We start from the raw sequence: 11,909 nt of genomic DNA, 5'->3' as shown, positions 1-11,909 counted from the left end.
TCCATCTTTGCTTCCGTGGTCGCTGTTTTGTGAGCATTTCAGTTGCCGTTGCAAGGACGTGTCTGATTTCCTCCCGAAGGCGAAAGTTAAGGATGTTTAATTATATGACAGTGTGCTAACACAAACAGTGCGAAAAAGTAAAACCCATTTAAAATACATTGTTACTTCAGACACACTTTAAACCCTTCATGTACTGCTATCTATATTTACAATTTTCATACAATAAAACCTTTACATCAGCGGTTCTCAATCTTTATGAGGCATCTACCATCTAAAGTTTATTTTATTGTATTTCTATATTTTTAGATTGTATAATCAAGATTTACTATGTACTACTATTTTAAGTTTTTGTGTGTTTTGTGTACCACCGCAAATAATTATATGTACCACCAGTGGTACATGTACCACAGATTGAGAACCGCTGCTTTACATAATATGAGATAGAGTAGATAAAAATTATTTTTGTGAATTTGGTTAACAAAAATTGGTTAAACAATTTTTCGACCGCGGTACTGCGTGACACCCTGTGTATTTGTTATAAGGATTGTTATACGGATGTACATATTTCTTTGAGTAAGTTTGTGCAAAAAATCGAATCAGAATAATTTACCTAACGGGGGCGACGTTACAGACTATACTAATAAGTATGTAGTTGAAACGGTCAAAACAAAGAAACGCCCACTCATCAAAAATGCACCTGAGATTCTCGTATAATCAACATTTACTGAATCGATCCAGTAAGAGTCAACTCCAACTAGTACAAGTTGATTTAAATTTTTAAAATCAACTTTTACTGCTCGTTTCAGTTGGAGTTGACTCCAACTAGTTGGAGTCAACTCTAACTGAGAACCAACTTGAACTGTAACATATATAAAGATTACAGTGGAACCTCGATAAGTCGGATTAATCGAGAATGCGGGCAATCCGGGTTATCGAAAATCCGTGTTAGCCGTAGAATATAGTAAAAATTAATCAAATACGGTATCCTTAGAGATAAGCTCCATTATAATTGCAAAAACATGAAATACATTATGCACAGTACATGTGAATTACGTACAGTTATATACAGTATTGTTCATTCCTTGGTAAAAATTTCAGTCAGTTTCGGTTGTCAATATTACGTTTTTATTGTTGAAATGTTTGTCTGATGAAAATCGGTCCCGGTTAGCCGGACTTCCGGGTTATCGGAGGCCGACTTAACGGGGTTCCACTGTACCATTTATTTTTTTTTATTTCTTTATTATTTATTTAATTTTAATATTATATTTTTTATATAATATTAAATATTTCAAGTATCTTATATGGTCGCCTAAGTGCACATTCAGAAATTGGAGAATATAAAATTGGTTTAACCCTTAAATGCATGATTTTTTTTGTTGATGTTACATATCAAAAAAAGGCCTTTAGCGGAAGCTTAGAAATGATGAAAAAATAATAAAAAAAAATTAAGTTTAATTTTAAACACTTGTTTTTGACAATAACAAGTTTGTTGCCAAAATTCTACATTGTGCATAAAAGGTCAAGTAAGGATATGAAATCTACATTGTTAATTTACATGAAAATTATAAAAACAATTAAGTATTATTTCTATTGAAACACAGTGGCACACCACATGTCTGACATTTTGTATGTGTAAACCCTTTGATAAAGTTCGCCATGAAAAAATGCTACATATTCTCAAAACTACCGGTCTGGACGGTAGGGAGATTAGAATAATCGCAAATTTGTATTGGGTGGCCAGACTGAATGTGTTAGGGTTGCGAATCAGTGCTCTGAAGAAGTAAAAATCAAGCGTGGAGTTCGACAAGGCTGTATATTGTCACCAATGTTGTTTAATCTTTACGCTGAAACAATCTTAAATGGAAAACGCAAAAGAGGGAATACTCATTAATGGTATGCTTATGAACAATATCAGATACGCAGATGACACCTTGTTGCTGACTGGATCAATTGAACATCTTCAAGCGTTATTGAAACGAATGGTGGCATTCTGCGCGATATATGGACTCAAACTCAACGCAAGAAAAACAAAGTTTATGGTTATTAGTAAACAGGCAGCCGTAAATAATAATAACTATAACGTAACAATCGGTAATGACTCAGTTGAACGAGTAAGTAATATTGTATATCTGGGTACTCATATTAATGAAAGCTGGAACCCTAGTACAGATTATTTGATCTGATGATAATATTATGTACCTACAGTTGACTTGGAAGTCGGTCCTGACATCTTGGGTAATTCTGAAAACTATACAACAATAGAGTAGGTATTATATTTACAAGGGATTATTCAGCTTTACAGCTGTTATTAAAATAACTTTTATAATGAGACACTAAATTTCTGGATACAGATAAATTTTTCCATAAGCGTTATAATAACGGCCGCATATGAAATGCCTCCCGAAAAAGGGTATCTTACCTGTCGCTAAAATGGTCACATATGAATTGCCTCCCAAGCTTTAAATAAATTACATGCTTCTAATCTTTATCTGAAGGTGAAACGTTGCCACATCTTCGTCCCTTTGTAAATTTTTGGCAAAATTGGTATTTTGTTATTTAATTTTCAACCTTTATGTATTAAACATTATCCACACTAGGCGGTATTTATAAATTTCAACTAACTACTTATACATAATATACAATTAGTTTTATAACCATTATAATATATTTTATAATAACCATTATTTTTTGTTATTATAGTTATTAAGGTACCAAGGGTATTATAAGGATAATAACGCTTGAGGTCAATGGTGTATAGACTGAGGGCCTTCGGCCCGAGGTATATACGTTGACCGAAAGGGTTATTATTATAATACCCGTGGTGCCTTCAACGTTTAATGTCCGACTAAATTATTCTTTACATGCCAAAAATTTGCATGAATTTTGAATTAATTAGTTTTCAAATAAGTACATTTGGGAGCGTTCAAGTATTACGTAACGCGATTTTTGAAGATTTTGACCCACCTCCCCCCTACGTAACGCACTCTAATGGGCGTTGAGCTATTGCGTAACGCAATTTTTGAAGATTTTTGACCCCCTCCCCCCCCCCCCACCTGCGTTACGTAATACTTGAACGGTCCCTTTACCAGAAATAGTCGTAACGTAATTATTGTAACCATAGTTTTACTTAGAGTTTTATTTGTCAACTTGACAGTATTTAACTCGTTATTTAAATTTAATAGGCCCTAGGGTGTTATTTTCCAATAACACGCCCTTGGGCGTTATATCGTACTTAATAGACTTCGCAGTATTGTCATTATTTGTCAAATAATAAACCAGCCGGACATTAATAATTTAATGTCCGTCTGGTATATTATTTGACAAATAATGACATGATTTTGAAGTCGGTTAAGTATGATATATTGCCCTAGGGCGTTATTTAAAAAAAACGCCCTAACGCCCTAGGGCATTAAATTTAAATGGCTAGTTAAATACTGTCAAGTTGACAAATAACAACCTAAGTAAAACTATGGTTACCACAATTACGTTACGACTATTGCTGGTAAATGTACTTATTTTAAAACTAATTAATTCAAAATTCACTCAAATTTTTTGCATATAAAAAATAATTTAGTCGGACATTAAACGTTGAAGGCACCGCGGGTATTATAGATAATAACGCTTTCGGTCAACGTATATCCCTCGGACCAAAGGCCCTCGGTATATACACCATTGACCTCAAGCGTTATTATCCTTATAATACCCTTGGTACCTTAATAACTATAACAGAAAATACAAAAGCATAATAAGTACATATTTTATAGATTTATTAAAAATAACATTACAAAAAACTTATTTGGAAAATATTACAAAATGTGTATAGAAATATAAAATTACAAAATATTTTTCCTAAATTTATATGATACTACTTTGACAAATTCTAATCTATTTATTTTACATTCTCTTAATTCTAAAATTTTTTCATTTAGAAAATTTATTTTTGCTTTACTTTCGCCAACATTTTAATTCATTTTAATATAGGTGTTTATTTGAAATTGTAAAATTATATCAATAAAATTATTAATGTTGGGATGAGGGCAGTAGAAAGAAGAATTATACTTGGAATGAACACTTTCGCATGGGTTTGTGGTTCTTTGTAAGGATGAAGAGTGCTCAGCCCAAAGATGTGGAGGAAATGTTGAATTTTCAGATATGTAGTTATCAACAAGATAATCACAGAACTGGGTGACTCTTTCATCGACTGGTTTAATTTCTGCCAAATTTATAGCAAAAAAATCGCTAAGAACTTCAGGATATAAGAATGAAAGACCAAAAATATAAATAAGAAAATGCGTAATTTCGGTTAACACCTTTTTTCTGAGATTCTGGAGCTAATCCCAGTGCTTGAACATTTCTATACCATGCCCGTCCCAAATGAAAACGACATGCATGAAGATCTGCTTTAGGAAATGCCGTACGAATACCATTATGAATGGAAATTTCAAAGTCTGAAGTTGTTACTTTAGTTAGAGGATAGAGGAAAATTAATTTAATAGAAGATAAATCAAGAGCTTGATGAAATTCAGATATATTTTTGGGAAGTTTAATTAAACAATTAGTGGTTCTAGCATAACATAAATTTTGTCTCACCTTATTGATATCATTGATAGTAAATGTCTCTATATTTGTCTTCTTAAGTTCTTTACAGATGAGCTTCATTGGTTTTTCGCTGAGATCTTCCACGGCTGCTCTTTTTATTGGATTTCTTACGGCTTTTGTATTGTAAACTTCGGCAGACAACTTCTCGTGGTTATGATCTAATCAAAGAATACTCCATCCAACAAGAAGCGAAAGCATCTGTCGGCTCCTTTGATATTCTGGGGACAGAAATATCGGTCGGAGAATGGTAGGGGTAATACTTCACACTACACTAAGAAAAGTAATGAGGAATTCGTTCAAAAATGTAGGAAATTTGAGTTACACTTAGAAACATAGTAATAATTAAAACTATATTGTTTTTAAGTTGATCTATTAATATGAATTGTATTTTTTTCTGTAAAATTTAATATAACCCATATATCAATTTTGTACTGATAAGTAAAAAGGTTTTAAGTTAAAAATATCGATATTGATTAAGTTTTGTAAACTTATGTAAACGTGCATGATGGATTTTTGATGCTTAGTTTAATTTAATAGCTAATTTCAAAATAGAGATTAAAATTTCTATCGATTTCTATTACTTTTTTTCGTACTAAAAACTTGAAAAATAGATATTTTTGACCCAAGACCTTTTTACTTAGTACAGAATTATACTTTCAAATTTTCTATTAACTTTGTCTTAGATTGATCATTTTTTTTTTGTTTCCTTTTGAGAAATTTCTTTGAATGTCTATTGACCTCCAACACCACCATATCCTCGCTGAATTCACTTTCGATTTCTTTCTGTACATCTGAGGTTTCTGGAAACTCTGGTTGTACTGTACCAAATTCAACTCGCCTGGATGTATAACAATTATCTCATCACATCTAGCATCTAATACTTGGGAATTAATCTATCAGCTGACAACAATATCGAAGAAGAGGTAAAAGAACAAATAATTAAAGCCAGTAGAACGGCCGATGCCTAAACGGCACAATTTGGAAAAACAAACACGTAAGAGTGCAAACAAAGGCCCAAATATATAAGTCAGTTATTAGGCCAGTTATGACTTATAAGGCCGAAACAAGACGAGATACAAGCAAAACACAAAAACATCTGGAGACAAACCAAATGAAGATCTTAAGAAGGATTGCTGGAAAAGGACTACAGGACAGGGTAAGAAGTGAGGAAATCAGCCGCATATGTGGGGTGGACAATATAAATACCTGGGTAAAGAAGAGTAGATTAAACATATAAGCAGGATGTTTGAATCAAGGATAGTAAGGGACAAGTCACCGTTAGGCAGAAGAAGTATAGAACGCCCAAGGAAAAGCTGTAATGACAATTTAGGGACAAAATGAAATGCACCGTTGAAGAAAAACAGGCAGTACTGCCTATATAAAAGAAAGAAGACATCAGATCTAGCAGCTAGCCACCTTAACCTGTTTCTTATTTTGTTTCCAATAGGATCCACACCCAATTTTTTCGTATATACTGATTCCTACCATTATCTTTTCTAGTTATTCGCTAGTTCTAGTTATTAGTAACTGCGGATTCAATACGGAACTTAACCTAACCCTAATGAAGCTCTGCTTTCACACAAAATTTTCCAGTTTCAGCTGCATTCGCTCTCTCTAATTGTTACCTTCTGATACATCTCTTATACCACTCTCACATATTCAGCCTTCACTCCTTTCCTACTTTAGTAGCATTAGGTTTCTGGTAACTTTGCTATATGCCTTCCCAAGATTAATAAACACTATGTGCAAGTCTTTCTCTTCCACTCATAAGTTTTTCCCTCAGCTGTCATAAAATAAAAATTGAAGTTGTGGACCTGCCTTGCATAAATTCAAAATGACCTTTATTTCTAGAACCATACACTAAATTTATACTATTGCAAATTAAATTAAACACTAAATAGCTATGTTTAAATTGTTTTTTTATTAAAAACCTTTATTAAAAATCTGGGAATAAATAATTTTAATAGATAGGTACGTATATGGAATCACATAAATGTTTGAAAATGATAATAACATAAATGTTTAAAAAGAACTTTCTCTCATTGCCGTAACAAGAATCTACAGGTCGAGCAAGTCTCGTAAATTTCACGATTGCGAGCCACGCTTCACGCAACCGTGTTTGCGTACTTGTGTTTCGAGTTGCGTGGTCGTGCGGAGTTGTCAAAATTAAATCAATATGTCAATATGGCTACTGGGTGTAAAAGATACATCTTATTCTATCTGTTCTTAATGAGTTTTAGATAATTTTAGTTGTATTTCTTTGTAATTTTGTGTTGTACAAAGATTAATTTAACATTTTCTCTGGAAGTATTAATTTAGAAAGATAATATGCTTCATTGGTGTTGTGTTTTGAAGTGTGAAATGCAAAGTAATTGTGATAAAGTTCACTTTTAAACTGAACTAAATAAGGTATCTGAGAGACAACAATGGTTAAATGCAATACAATGTACAGGTTTTACTAGCGAAATGAAAATTTTCCTGTCCTGTCTGCTGTAATCATTTTATATCTGGTAAGTTACAATTACAACAGTAACGATTTTTGAAGATGTTAACATTTTAATCTTATAGGAAAACCAGCCGACTTAATCGATAATAACAATCTCCAGATTGGGTTCCTTCAATAAATATGGGCTATAAACACAATGAAATAAGTTCCCCAAAATCTAAAATGGAGTGGTATCAAAGGAGAATTAAAGGAAAAAATATTCATATTGAAATTATTTATAAGGCACTGGACTGTCTTAAATTCTACAGTAATACTAGGTGGGTAAATGATTTTAGACATTTTTCATTAAGAGTAGATTAAGATTAAGTAGATTTTCATTCAGTAGATTTAAGACTTGTTTACACGGGTAGAGTAATGATGCAAGTACTTTATAGAGTAGAGTAACTCTACCTGTAAAAATGCTCAGCACAGTAGAATAGCTGGTAGAGTGTATAGTTGGAGTTAAAGTAGAGTGACTAGCAACCCATGGCAAAGTAACTACTCTATGACCACCACTACTGCCAAAATGTCTACTCGGCTACATACTCTACCCATGGAACACGCTCAATTACGGCAGAATAGAGTAGGTAGGAGAGTACATGGGGGCGCTGTCATTCTGGCTGGAATTGTGTTTTGTGTAAATAGTGAAAATGAAGTTCACCGAAGATGAAACTTTAAAACTTGTAGAGCTATAATACGGCGAATACCAGTGTTTATGGAATTTAGGTAGTGTATACTACAGAAATAAAAGTTTGCAGCAAGCTGCGGAGGATGAAATCGTCGAAAGAATGGCAAAGGGGGCTTTGGAGTAAACGAGCTTAAGCAAAAAATTAAGAATTTAAGGTGCACTTATAATCAAGAGTGTTTAAAAATACAAAAATCGGTTTCACTATACTAGCATCAGTACTATACTTGTACTCTCCTCATGTGAATGGTATCAAGCCATTTTTGGTAGAGTACTACCGCTACTCTACTCTCCTCAAAACTCTACCCATGTAAACAAGTCTTTAGAAACAGTGGAAAATGAGGTAGCTAGTAGAGTAGTAGTAGAGTAAAATATACTGGTTTAGCAAATTACAATGTTTTAAGGTAATACAGTAGCGATAAACAGGTAGCCAAAACGTGTTCCAAGATTGTCACTGTAATTTTGAATATTTTTTCGAGGCATTTGGCACACGTATTCGTAAAATAATAAAGAATGGCGGTACAGAGCCCAATTTGAAAAATATATTAATATGTGGAAATTACTCTGTAATTATACAATATTTAAAAAACGAGCCTGTACCGCCATTAAGAAGAACAAAAAAAATACACTTTCTTCAAATAAACTTTTTTATCCGATGCCTAGATTTTGTGTAATTTTGGAACTACTAATGAAATAAAAAATTTTAGTAGTTCCAAAATAACACAAAATCGGATAAAAAAGTTGTATTTGAAGAAAGTGTATTTTTTTGTTCTTCTTAATGGCGGTACAAGCTCATTTTTTTTATATTGTATTTAATTAGAGAGTAATTTCCACATATTAATATATTTTTCAAATTGGCTTCTGTACCGCCATTCTTTATTATATTACGAATATGTGTGCCAAATATCTCGAAAAAATATTCAAAATTACAGCCGCAATCTTGGAACACATTTTCGCTACCTGTTGATCGATACTGTTTCCTCTTAAGATAGTTTTAATAGTTATTTATGATATAAGTATTAAAAGTACAATTTTAAGACCCGCATGTGAAAGTTAACTTGAAAAAATAATTTTATTAATGTTTTGACTTCCACATCAGATGTCATTGTCAAAATACAAAATATTCATTATTATTAGGTTTGTTCTAGCAAACAGTCAAACTAGTCAAAAACCATCAGCAAACAGTTGGTCAGTAAAAGAACATAATACAGTCACCAGTGCGATCCCCTCTACTCGCGCTGGTCCACTATTCGCTGATGGTTTCAAACTGATGCTAGAACAAACCTATTATTATTATGCATATCATTATCTGTAAATAATATTTCTTCTGATTGTTAATTGTAAAGGATAGAAAAATTACCATTTATTTTATTTTTTTTAGAATCAGCTGAGAGAAGTGGTCTACAAAAAACCAGGAAGGAAACGGAATATGTGGCTACGAAAGGCAAAAGAAAGGTTTACAAAGCAAATGTGACACATTTTTTTGAAATATTTAGGAATATCAGTAAATTGCATTAAAAAAATGTATGAAAAGATTTTGTTCAATAAAAATGTTTATATTTATCAAGGATGTATTATTTGGTATGGCCACATATCGTCAGTGATGTAATAATACATCCTATCTGTTTTTTCATGAGTTTTGTAAGAGAGACTAAAAACTTGTCTTAGGGTCGCCTCCTGTTTTCATATGATATTTTTTGACCTGTTTTGTAGTAAATTAAACTATCTATGAACTACAAAACAAGTCAAAACTTACATATGAACAAAGGAGGTGACCTTAAAACATGTTTTTCCATCTCTCATACAAAACTCATGAAAAAACAGATAGGAGGTATTGTCACATCAGCAAGGATGTACAGTCATGAGTGCCCTAATAACCGGCAAAATATGGGCAACATATTTAGTTGTGAGATAAAAAGAAATGAAACTAGTCGAGCTGGGAAATTTAGCGAAATTAACCTTTAAATTTACGTTATATTGATCCCACCTTTACACATATTGGAGGAGTATGTCAACTAAAACTGTCACTGTGACAGTGGTAGTTTCCAAACTCGTCTGATACGTCTGAAGGTGGTACACAATCAATACAATCTAAATGTATAAGTTAATAACGCTAAATTTCCCAGCTCGACTAGTTTCATGTCTTTTTATCTCACTACTTAATACATCTTTTGTGCTATTTTGCCGGTTATTAGAGCGCTCATCACTGTATTTCTGGTATATCCAGGGAATGTCTACAAAATATATTTTGAATGTCCAGAGAACATTGGTGGACATTCATGGAATGTTCCAATAAGACATTCAGGTAATGTTTAAAATGCTGACACAGGATTTTCCTGGGATGTTCAGGGAACATGTTTTCGGGGATATTCCAGGAATTTTTCAATGTCTGTGTACCTTCTATGGACCTATATGGAATATTTTGGTGTTATTACTGCCGCACTCCACTTGCGATTTGTAATCAGGAAGATTGAACACATTGTTTCAAATACAAGTCAATCCATTTGTGACTAAATAATCATGGATTGACTTCTATTTGAAAGAATGTGTTCAATCTTCACAACTACAAATCGCAAGTGGAGTCCGGCGCTTAGGGCTACTTCCTCTTCGGTATTATGTATTATACTACAGAAATCAGGAACTTTCCTTCTAAATATATGTATGCATCTTGGCCATCAAACATATTCTTCCAAACATTTTTTTAAGGGGTTACATAGGTCATGTGGGTAAAAAAAGTGACTTTTTAAAAAAATTATATCTCGAAAACTAAAATTTATTTTTATTTATAATTGGAACATGTAAAAGTATAGTACTTAAGGTAGTCTCAAAAAAAGTTTCAGCCAAAAATATTCATTTTTGTAGAGTTGTAAGTTTTTTTGCATTGGCAGCATAACTAAGTCCAGTCTCATCTGAAATCAAAAAGTTTCTTGTAGTTTATACCTCTGGCTAGAATATGAACGAAGGAATTAAAAAAAAAATGAAATTTGAAGATTTTACATAAGTTTAAACACATTTTTGACCCCAATTTTTCTCATTTTTAAAGTAGTTTTTTTTTATAAAACAAAAATGACCTCATCTAATAAAAAATCCTTTGTTCATTCACTAGCCAGAGGTATAAACTACAAGAAACTTTGATTTCAGATGAAACTGGACTTGTTATGCTGCTCACTGCAAAAAAGGGCTGTTGTCGAAAAATTGCAGTCAACTCTACAAAAATGAATATTTTTGGCTGAAATTTTTTTGAGAGTACTATACTTTTACATGTTTCAATTATAAATAAAAATAATTTTTAGTTTCCAAGATATAATTTTTTTAAAAAGTCACTTTTTTTACCTGCAAGACAACAACTTAACAAATTGTTGATTTCAAATTGTAACAGTTGTTTTGCAAAGTATGCTGCCCTCTTGTATTTTCTGTGTTATCTTCAAAAAACACAAAACAAAAAAAAATAAAACAAAAGTTTAACCACCTTCACACTACAGAATCAAGCAATCAAGTTACACAAATTTTCAAACACCTCACCTGACACAGCGTCTCAAGTACGATTGCGCGAATTGGTAAATATAACTCCGCACGACCACGCAACTCGAAACACAAGTACGCAAACACGGTTGCGTGAAGCGTGGCTCGCAATCGTGAAATTTACGAGACTTGCTCGACCTGTAGATTCTTGTATTGCCGTACCCCTACGATCGTTTACCTGCTACGATTTCTCGGTACTGAAAAGAGAATTATTTGTTCACGATCTAGTGGGGCGTCCCAGTACGAACCACAGTGGCGGATCCAGAAATTTTGTTTGGGGGGGGGTCATGGGTCTTAAGGGTGATTTAATTACCTATCTCTGATGCAAGGTCACTTAGTCTTACCAACCCTAGGATACGTGGGTATACAATTATGGCGGGGGTCATGACCCCGTGACACCCCCCCTGGATCCGCCAGTGACGAACCATACAAGAAAATCCACCTTTGCGTGGAGCCATCACAATGAGAGTTTATTTTAACAATAGATATGTTTAATAGTATTATCCTTTTTTCTACAATTAGAAAAGATTAAACAACACAATAATTTTACAACAAACAGCTGTTAGGGGTTAGGTTGAGAAATAAGAAATAATACATGAAACATGGCGGATCGTACAT

At 33.0% G+C, this 11,909-nt stretch overlaps 1 long non-coding RNA gene across 1 annotated transcript; it reads left to right on the top strand.

Moving 5' to 3' along the window:
• Positions 1–6,589: 6,589 nt before the first annotated feature.
• LOC126893370 (uncharacterized) lies at positions 6,590–9,332 on the top strand. Its single transcript, XR_007701154.1, has 3 exons — positions 6,590–7,109; positions 7,168–7,362; positions 9,151–9,332. It is a non-coding gene; the product is annotated as an uncharacterized LOC126893370 (long non-coding RNA).
• The last annotated feature ends 2,577 nt before the right edge of the window (positions 9,333–11,909 follow it).

Source organism: Diabrotica virgifera, chromosome 10, assembly GCF_917563875.1.
Source record: "Diabrotica virgifera virgifera chromosome 10, PGI_DIABVI_V3a".
In the NCBI taxonomy this organism is placed as follows: domain Eukaryota; kingdom Metazoa; phylum Arthropoda; class Insecta; order Coleoptera; family Chrysomelidae; genus Diabrotica; species Diabrotica virgifera.
This window is presented reverse-complemented; position numbering and strand designations above follow the sequence as displayed.